Source organism: Callorhinus ursinus, unplaced genomic scaffold, assembly GCF_003265705.2.
Source record: "Callorhinus ursinus isolate GAN/ISIS: 27379988/994484 unplaced genomic scaffold, GSC_fseal_2.0 scaffold1, whole genome shotgun sequence".
Classification (NCBI taxonomy): Eukaryota; Metazoa; Chordata; class Mammalia; order Carnivora; family Otariidae; genus Callorhinus; species Callorhinus ursinus.
The window spans coordinates 78,563,062-78,574,265 of NW_027397063.1; the positions used below are offsets into that span (position 1 = coordinate 78,563,062).

Consider the following 11,204-nt stretch of genomic DNA (forward strand, 5'->3'; position numbering starts at 1 on the left):
TGCTTTTAGGTTCTCTCTTTGCTTAGAGGACCCCTCTCAATATTTCTTGGAGGGCTGGTTTCGTGTTTGCAAATTCCTTTAGTTTTTGTTTGTTCTGTAAGCTTTTTATCTCTCCTTCTATTTTCAATGAGTGATATTTATTTCTAATTTTAGACTGTTGTAAAGTGTGATGAACATCATTACATTACATATAAATATATTACTTTTTTAGATTTTTGCCTTAGCATTCATTCCTTTACTATAAATGACTATATAAATGAAAATGACTATATAAAATGTCTCTATGTGCATTATTTAACTGCTTTCCAGAGTTTGATTCAATGTACATATGTGAGAATACCTTCCCAAGGAATCCTCAAAAAATTGACTGTCACAATTACATAAGATTTTACAACTTAAAAGGTAAAAACAGTATCTTGTTATTTCGATTTGCATTCTTGGAATCTCAGTGAGGAAGAAGAGTTTGATGTTTTTATTAACTATTTATATTTCCCCTGTTAATTACCTTTGTATTAATTTTTCTTTGATTAATTTTTTTGATAAATGTGTCTATATGAGGCTAGAAATTTTTATTCCGTTTTAGGGTAAAAAAAGGTTATCAATGCAAAAAAATCTAATCTTCATTATTTTTTATTTGGATATCTTGCTTAATCAATAACTGAATATCTTCTTTTTTATTTCTGATTTTCTGGTGTATCCTTGGTCTGTCTTCTTATAGACATCCTTTTCTAAGCAACATAGAGAACATTTTCTTAACCTTTGTATTTATAACCATTATGAAATGATTGAATCATACCTCTTAATTTTTTTATACCTTCTAATTTGATGTGCTTCCATACACTTCAGTTGGTTTTTATTTTTATTTTTGCAAAAGTCTATTTTTTGTTTTATTTCATAGTAGTTTGGGAAGTTTTTTGTTTTTAATTTTACTAGTGATAACACTTCTCATACTTTTTTTTTCACACTGCAATAGTTAATTTTATTTGTTCAAGGGCTCATATTGCAAGCATTAAACCAAGCATGGGCTTTGATTTTGTGAGCCCAGATTCACATATTTAGGAAGATAAAAGCAAACTGTGATCCATGTATATGGATGAAAAACTAAAGGCTCACAGTTAATCACATCATAGTTTTAAATTTCTACAGCCTAGAAGCCAGAAGTCACAGATCTTTTAGGTCTTTCTGGATGTCCCACAAGGTATTTGCACTTTTCTTGAGCTGCGCAACCTCATCATCCTTCAGCTTCTGGTTGATCACACTGGTTAAGCCCCGAGCATTCAGGATACATGGAAGGCTCAGGAAGACTTCGTTCTCAATGCCATACATCCCCTTCACCATTTTTCAACGTGGATTCAATGAGATCAGCCACGCTTAATCCAATAGCCCAGTTGGTATATCCTTTTAGCTTGATGACTTCGTAGGCACTTTCCACAACCATCTTATGCACTTCCTTCCAATTTTCACTGTCGTTGTCTGTTCCCATTTCTGGATTTAGTTCCTGAAGAGAAACGCCTGCCACATTCACTCCACTCCACACAGCCACACTTGAATCGCCATGTTCTCCCAAAATCCATCCATGGCAGCTGCTGGGATGAATGCCAAGTTTTTCAGCCATGAGATAGTGAAATCTAGCAGAATCCAGATTACACCCACTTCCAATTACACGGTGCTTGGGTAGTCCACTTAGTTTCCAGGTAACATATGTGAGAATATCCACTGGGTTGGAAACCACAATTATGATACAATCAGGACTGTACTTGACTATCTGCGGAATAATGAATGTGAAGACATTAACATTCCTCTGCACCAGATTGAGCCGGCTCTCTCCTTCCTGCTGGCGGACTCCTGCAGTCACCACCACAATCTTAGAATTGGCAGTCACAGAGTAATCTTTATCTGCCACAATTTTAGGTGTCTGAAGAAATAAGCTCCCATGTTGCAGATCCATCATTTCTCCTTTGAGTTTATCTTCTAAAACATCCACAAGGGCAAGTTCATCAGCCAGAGACTTTCCCAGAATGCTGATGGCACACGTCATACCAACTTGTCCAACACCCACTACAGTGATCTTATTGTTTGGGATGGTTGCCTCTTCTTCTGCAACTGGTGCAATCAGTTTTTCCTTAAGAGTTGCCATTGTGCCCAGAGAGAACCCGCGGGGAGAGTCGTGCAAAGAAGACAATGTTCACTTCTCATATATTTTTAAACTGGTATTTTTCTATTTCTCAAGGGCAAAAAGAAATGACTTTGAGTCATTTCTTTGCTAAAGGAATTTATCACTCCTTGTTATTCCTTTCCTACCCATTTCTTAGTTTTGTTTATTTTTATTTTTCTGAATGAGTTACGAAACTGCTTATTAGTATATATATTGTTCTACTATATAAAACACCACTTTCAATAGTTTTGTATTTTGCATTCAGTTGAATAATCATACTACCATAGCTATTTATACTTCATCCAATTAGGTTGCTTACAATCCAACAACCAGTCTTTTTATATTACTACATTACTATTCTTAGGTTCTTAAAGTGACTGAGGAATGTCTCTTTCTGAAAGAATATATAAGTCTTGTGTTTAATGGGGCTTTTAATCCCTAAGAAAATTATTCTGTTGTCTTTACGTTTGAATGACATCTTAGATGAGCATTTGAATCTTGTATCCCTACCACTTAACTTCAAAAAAATTCAATACCACATTTTTCTCTAGCTTGAGTTACCCACTTATGTATATCTTCAATTGCAAGGAAAGGAAAATAAGGAATGTATTTTCAGAATTCTTAAACACAGCTATTCTTTTGTTTTCAAACTAGATTGACTATAGTACTACACATAGAATTCTTAAATTACATTTTTTTCTTCTAAAAATTCTACAGGCGTTGCTGTTTACAATTTAGTACCGCACAATAAAAGTCTAAGACTAGTATAATTTTTGTCCCTTTTTAAGTAGTTTTTAATTTCCCTGACAATATACTTGTAGGATTTAACAATGTAAAAGTATGGGTCTCTTACTACTCATTTTACCTGGAACATATGTGATCACATTTAATCTATAGGCTCAAGTCAATTTCACCCATGAAAATGTTCCTTCTGGTCTTTGTCTTTCATCCAGTTTTTTCCCTTTATTTATCATGATAAGCATACGTTTTAGTCTCTATTCTCTTCCTTCCATATCTTTTTTAGCTTTCTAAAATGTTTAGGTCCTTTTTAGCACACAAGGAGAGCTCCTTTAGTTTATTATTGTCAATCCAATGTTCTCAATTTCATTCCTGCTCTTTACTTTTTCCAGTGTGCATTCTAATTTCTCTCTTTAGGTAGTTCCCTTCTACAACCTACTACTTCATCCCATCTTTTTCTCTCTCTATAGCCTGTAATGGATGTAATAATCTCCCCGAGTATTTTGTCTAAGCCAGTCATAGTTGTTTTATTTCACATTTCAGTAATTGCCTAAGTAACATTCATATAATTCAGTTCAGATCAATGTGAAGAGAAGCTGACCAGGAGCTTCTGCACAATAGTTTTCTCTCTTAAGAAAGAGACTTGGGAAACTTCATCCCTTTTTATCATGTGCACATTGGTATGCATAGATGTGACACATGGAACTGCTGTAGCCATTTTGAGACTTGAGATAAGCCAGCCTAAAAAAAACAAGCAAACAAAAAACAACACAATTAGGGTGGAAGAACACAAAGGCCCTGATGACAACTTGACCTCTGTAATGACCCTACATGAGAATCCACTCTGCCTTTGAATTCTAGTTATGTAAGAAAATAATGTATTTATAAATAATCCAGTTAAGAAATGGGCAGAAGACATGAATAGACATTTTTCCAAAGAAGACATCCTGATGGCTAACACACATATGAAAAGCTACTCAACATCAGGGAAATACAAACCAAAACTACAATGAGATATCACCTCAAACCTGTCAGAATGGCTAAATTTGACAACACAGGGAATAACAGATGATGTCAAGGATGCGGAGAAAGGGGACCCCTATTCACTGTTGTTGGGAATGCAAACTGATGCAGCTACTCTGGAAAACAGTATGGAGTTTCCCCCAAAAGTTAAAAATCCAGCAATTGCACTACTCAGTGTTTACTGAAACAACACAAAAATACTGATTCAAAGGGGCACCCTGATGTTTATAGCAGCATTATCAACAATAACCAAATTACTTTTTTTAAAAGATTTTTATTTATTTATTTGAGAGAGAGAGAGGGAGCAAGCATGAGCAGGGAGAAGGGAAGATGGAAAGGGAGAAGCAGATGCCCTGCTGAGCAGGAAGCCAGACATAGGGCTAGATCCCAGGACCCTGGGATCATGACCCGAGCCGAAGGCAGATGCTTAACCAAGACTGAGCCACCCAGGTGCCCCCCAAATTACTTTAAGAGCCCAAATATCCATTGATAGATGAATGGATAAAGAAGAGCTGGTGTATATATACAGTGGAATATATTCAGGATCTGAACCATCAAAAAGTATGAAATCTTGCCATTTACAATGATGTAGTTGGAGCTAGAGTATATTATGCTGAGTGAAATAAGTTGGTCAGAGAAAGACAAATACCATATGATATCACTCATATTTAAGAAACTTAACAGATGAACCTGGGGGAAGAAAAAAAAGAGAGAGAGAGAGAGAGAGAGAGAGAGGCAAACCATAACAGAGACTCTTAACTATAGAATACAAACCGAGGGCTGCTGGAGGGGTTTGGATTAAATGGTGGGTATTAAGGAGGGCACTTGTGATGAGCACTGGGTGTTATATGTAAGTGATGAATCTCTAAATTCTACTCCTGAAACTAATATTACATTATATGTTAACCAACTAAAATTTAAATAAAAACTTGAAACAAAAAAAAAAAAAGGAAAAAAGAAAAGAATGCGTTTATTGTTTAAGCCATCCCACATCAGAATTGTTACTTGCAGCCAAAAACATACTGATTAATACTGGCTTCTATTTCTACTTCATAGTGGTCATGTTATTAGACTTTTACTAGGAGGGTAAGACAAATATGCTCAAGTACTTCCCACTTATTCTTATAAAAATTATTTCAGAAGTTTGTTCTTTCTCTGAATCTTCAGGATAGTTCTTTGACTTTATGTTGAAACACTTTTCCATAAACCCTATGTCATGCTATTTAATACCACCTGGTTTACTCATATTTGATACTTCTATGCTGATGCTTTATTTACAGAATACAGAGTACATATACTACTCCTATCTAGATACTCAGCCTATTGCATACTGGTAAATTCTTGCTTTTAGATCTAGACCTGTAGCAATGTGTTCAGTAGGAATAATGTGGATGGATGGATAGAGAGAGGGAGGGAGAGAGAGAGAGATAATTTTTATTGGAATTTTTGGGCATCAGGGTTTAGTTGGCTGCCAGATTTTCTGGTCAACATAATCCTTAAGTCATAAGGTTATGAGCAGACCCTAGGGATGCAGCTGTTTATGCAATGCTGTTACAGTAAATGGACTAGATCTACCCTAGAATGTGTATTCTAAGTCATTGAAAATTCCCTTCACACAACACCATATGGCCTGTTCTTATTTTTAGTTTCCTGAGCCATTGCAATTTTGGTCCCTTAATTGATCTTTATCAAGATCTCTCACATAAGTATTTAGGTGAGAGTTGTTAAGAGGATATACCAGATACCAGGATCTGACTTCTGCATTAACTATAATTCCTCTATTACAAAGGGTGAACTTATAGACCATTAAGCTTGGAAGTATTTCTCTTAGACATTATCTGATAAAATTATTAAACAGATTCTAAGGAGTAACCTCAAATAGAAGAGTGGAACCCAAAGCATGAGCATGTATTCTTCTTGTTTATGCCATACTGAATTAGTCTCATGTCCTTCCTGGTGAGGCTGACTCTACGGATAGTTAAGACAGGATGTCATTTGTGTCCTCAAATGTCTTCCTTGGAGCCCTGAGGTGTGTGGGCAGCCGTGTCTTAGGAAGAGGATGAGAGGAATGGGGGTGATGATTGTAGGTGTCCCATCTTTTCAACTACAGCAGCTCCACTTTTTTATGTTCTATAATTGTTCCACATAAGATTGTAATTTTTAAAAAGATAATGATGTTTCTTTAAAAAAACTAGTAATCAGAAAACCTTCTTATTGATGAAGTATTCTTCCTGCAGGAAGAGATTTAATAAAGTCTCTCATGATATTGCTGGGACTATGAAAATAAAGTGTGAATTGGACAAAAAAGATAGTCAGCCAGGTCATAGTAGCTAGACAGACACAACTACCATTTTAACCTGGTCTTTTCTAGGGATATGGCAGTGAGATCCTGACCAGTTCAATATTTTGGTTACCAAATTGAAAGCAGATATAAATTGCATGCTATTTAAATTAGCAGATAATTAAAAACTGAGTTAACCAGGTAACAGGTTGAATGGAAATTAACATTTAAAATTATTTCAACAGACTGAAAAGTAATAAGATTAAGTTAGAGATATATTACAGATCCGCCCTTGAGCCTTAAAAAGTAATTCACTCAATTGAAGAATAGATGAAGTATTACTTAAGTAGTTCATGTGAAAAAATCGACATATGTTTATGAACAGCCAACTCAAGATGAGCCAAAATCTATTCTAAAAAAGGTGTAATTTAAACTGTATTATGTGTAGAACCTACAACATTCTCACTGGCCTCTATAGTGGCAGGTCTATATCTGGAAAGTATATTTGATTTGGCTTGGCTAAACTAAGGTTCTATCATGGAAGGTAAAGAAAATGCTGAGTCCAGCAGTGTTACATGAGAAAGGATTGGAGGGGTTGAGGATGTTAGGGCTGGAGATAAGAAGACAAAGGACAATATCAAAGTGGCTCCAAATATCTAAAGTCCTGCCACATGAAGTACTTCTTCTCTATGTTTTAAAAGAATAAAACCAGGTCCAGTGGGCAGAAATTACAGAGGCAAAGATTTGGTTCATTACATGGAAGAAAATTGTAATTAGAACCATCCTGAAAGGACTGGTCAGCCTCACAAATCAGACTTAAAAGTAAATCTTCAAGCAGAGGCATTATGTAAAAGATTAAATCATAAATATCTGCAGCATTTCTTTTAGAACTTAAGCCTCTGTAATTCCATATATAATAGAAGAGCAAGAGGATCTTAAGCTCTGTAGCAAGTCACCCCCAAGGGAGCATGGGCGGCCTCCATGATTCTCTGCTAAGGCTGTGGGAAGGCTGTAAGGGAGATTAAGCTCATGGTTGTTTTATCACTTTATTTCTTCTAACTGAAAATAAAGCATTTTAAAGTATATGACTTTAGAAGAAAAATGAACAATTGATTAATGTTTTCTGAGTTTATAAATTATTTAGGATCCCACTTGCTGTTTTTTCATTTTTGTTTTATTGAAAGATGATACATCAACTCTATTAGACATTTTAAGAGTAAGAAGTGTTCTCTTTATCTCTGACATACTATTTTTCATGCCATCTGACTATTTTTATCCTCATGTATTCATATTTTTATGTTTGCCATTATCAGGTACGGACATTTTGCTTTCACATGTAGCATTAAAATCATAACCATTTTCCATTATCTTATAGGATTCATAACATGTTTCAATAACTGATGAATATTCTCTTTCCACATATTTCATAATTTGCTAATCAATATTGGGGGGGTTACTATTATATATAATGTTAAAATAAATAGCTTGATGAATTCTAAGTTTTTCTTGGTTATTATAAATGCTTACACTTCCAGAAAAAAAAAAAACAACTTTAGGATCAATTTGTAAAGTTCAGAAAAGGTCTCATTGTAATTTTGACTGAAATTGCACTGAGTTTATATGGTGATTTGGGATAGATAATATCTTTACAATATTGAATCTATTAAGGAACAACATATTTGGCTTTAATTAAGATCTTTCTTTAATGTATTTTTGCATACTTTTACAATTTTGTTCACATAGGTCATAAATATTTCTTAAGCTCATAATTATAGTTCTGATGCTATTGAGAAAGATATTTTTAATGTAACTTTCTAGTGGTTTCTTTGCAGAAGTACAAACATAAAAGTCTTTGTGATCCAAGATGGTAACATAAATGATCCTATCCTCCTTTAATCTTTTAGGGGAGAAATTATGGTAATATATTTCCTACTACTGAGCTGACTTTGCATTCCTGAAATAAAAATCATGGTTTATTATATTGTATTATTAATTTTCATTCCTAATATGTGTTTTTAACATTTTATTTAAAATGTTACCTCTACATTCATAGGTGAGGTTCCTCTGAAGTTTTTCTGCCTTATTTTAGTATCACATTAGGCTACTCTTTTTCCTTCCAAACTTTTCTGATTATGATCAAGTTTTCTTTTATCTTTTTGGTTACTTTGAGTGATAGGGCAGTTCTATCTTATTTTTATAGCATTACATATTTCATCTTAAGTTTATAAAAATATATTTAAAATGTTTTCTCTTAATTGCAAAACCAATCATATGCATAGCCTCTTACCATCTTATATGGCAGGAGCTCCAACAAGCTCATTTCCCCCATTCTCCCACATTTGGCTAAATTCATGTAGAATTCTAACTCCCCATTGACTGTAATTTTACTGTCTATTCTCCTTTGCATATTTCAGGAGCTCCTTCTTAATAATCATTTTAAATTTCATAACCATAGTATCAGCAACTGCCTACATTCAATTAGAAGTTATACTGAATACTTCTCTCGCCATGGCTTTCTACATTCAAGGTCTTTCCCCTTGAATTCATTTTTTTGTTTTGTTGAAGCATTACCTTAAATAACTTTTTTCTAGTACTCACCTAAGTGGCATATTGATTTTATTTTGTTGTCATATTTTGGTATAGAATTATGTAATCAAATCCTTTTATGAAGTTGTAAACACTGCTCCACAATCCCTTAGCACCCAGCTTAACAACTAATAATTCATTTGTAAGGAACCTCTTTTCTCCTAGATTTTCTTTGCATTTTGGAAAGCAAAAATTTTACCAAGATTTATCAAAATTGTGTTTTTCTCCTCATTCACAATATTATCTTAAAATGTTTGAAGTGCTCTTTAGAGTGAAGAAAGACCTGAATTTCTTCAGTTTAGGAAAATTTTCTTCTAATAAACTATTTTTAAATTACATTTCTTCTTGAACTTTTGTTAAGCTGATGTCAGATATTTTAGATTTGCCTTCTCTTTTTTCATGATTGAATCATTTTTTCTTATTGCACGTGTACTCAATACATTAACTTCCAGATTAACAGTTTAGCTGTCAGTCATGTCCCTTTTGCAATTCAAATTTTCTATTGACTTCTTTAAATGATAATATGCTTTTAATTTCCCCAAAGTTTGTTTATTCTTCAATTCTCCTTTTCTTTTTCAAACAAACGACTACTGCTCTATGGATGTGGTTTCTTCATAAAAAACACTCTAAGAATATGAAATAGATTTATTTGAAGAATTTGTTTCCTTCAGTAACTGTTTCTTCAGAGATTAGATCTTTTGTTTGTTCACATTACTGCCTTCATTTCCTCCAAGTGATTTTTGGTTATCTCTTCATTTTATTTATGAATGTCTGGAATTAATAGGTTTGATAGCTTATGTTTCCTCAGCACTTGTGAAAAACCACTCTTCTCCTTTCAGTGAATATTATTCAAAACTGCCTGAGCCATATGGTGGGAGGGAGATGGAACATAAAGATGAGCTTCCTTTCATGCCCATTGTGCTTTCTTGACATGAATTCTAGAAGCCAAGAGTTACTAGTCCTGCTTATTTCTCCAGCCCTAATGCCCTCGCTGGAAATTCACCCTTACAAACTCTCTATCATTTAGAGATCTATACTTGGTAGATATAATCTGGAGGCAGAAACTAATCCAGGAATTCTGGAAAATATGAGTGGTTAACTGGAAATCTTTCAGTGATTTACTTGCTCGTTTTCCTGTGCTTAACATCAGGCTGTGCTTACTTTATTCTTAGAGTCTCCCAGTGTTCTTTTAGGGAAAGCAACACTCATTTTTTAGTGATCTTTCAACCACTATAGCACCCCCCACCATGTCAATCCTGACAGGTCTATTCTTCATTTCTCATTTTCTCAGTTTCTGATCTATTGATGGCATCCTTCCCAGTTCTTCAGGATTACTATGGGTTTCTTCATGTCACTTCAATGAGATTTGAGAACAGATTAGAGTTAAAGGTGTGTGCTCAGTCCCTCACCTTGAACTTGGTCTCCATTACATTTTATCTTTATTCTGAGGATTTCACCAATGGTAACCAAAAATTACTTTCTATTCCCTTTGGAATCCTACCACAATTTTTATATAACTCTATTCTTATTCTATCACATTGAATTATAATTATGCACTGTTTTTCTCCTAAATTGACGATGAAATTTATGAGGATAGTGACAATCTTATTCATGTTTGCATTTTCCAGGGCCTAATGCAGTGTAGACTGGTGTAGAGTGAGCACCTAAAAATTATTTAACAGATGAAGGAGTGCACAGTCTAGTAAAATTGCTAGCGTGATATACCAAGATATTGGTCTTGGAAGTCTCACATGAGTGATTTTTTAGAATTTGTTAGATTTTTTAGAATTTTTAGAACTACAGCAAGTGGAATTCAAACTTCATAAACCTGCCTCTGTCATGATGCCTTATGATTTTAAATATTTATGAAACACAAGTGTCAGCTACAGTTATCCAGACTTTTTAGAAGGAAGGATGATTGCCGGAAGCTCTTTCCCTATTGAGGCCTCAAGGGAAGATGAGTGTCCCTCCAAAGATTCTGCACATTTTCCATGGATACCTCTGACCTTAGTTAGCTCTTGCTTCTATAGAATTATTTTAAGAGGAGTCTGGCTGTCTCTTGTGTGTTATGTTTTTCTTCACTGTATCAATACAAACGGTGCTTGATCGTGGTCATTACTTAAAAATGTATACCAAGGCCAAGAACTGAAAGTTGAATGCTACATTTTCCTGCTCCGAAAGCCCTTTCATTTGGCCTCTTATAACAGGAAATTTTTCATTAGCTACCTGACCCCAAGGAGCACACAGGCTTCTGTGGAATTGTTCCCTTCACCCTTCACCCTCATTTTGTCTCTGTGGCCCATTCCATCACTCCCAGACTGCTTCTAATGCCAAGTTCTCCTTGCTCTAATATTCATCTTTCTTTGGCCCCATCTTTTGAACTCAGTCCCAGGAACACTTCTGAATATCTACAAATGATCC

General features: G+C 34.6%; 1 pseudogene; it reads right to left on the minus strand.

Moving 5' to 3' along the window:
- Nucleotides 1-965: 965 nt before the first annotated feature.
- LOC112829152 (L-lactate dehydrogenase B chain-like) lies at nt 966-2,162 on the minus strand (annotated as a pseudogene).
- Nucleotides 2,163-11,204: the final 9,042 nt, after the last annotated feature.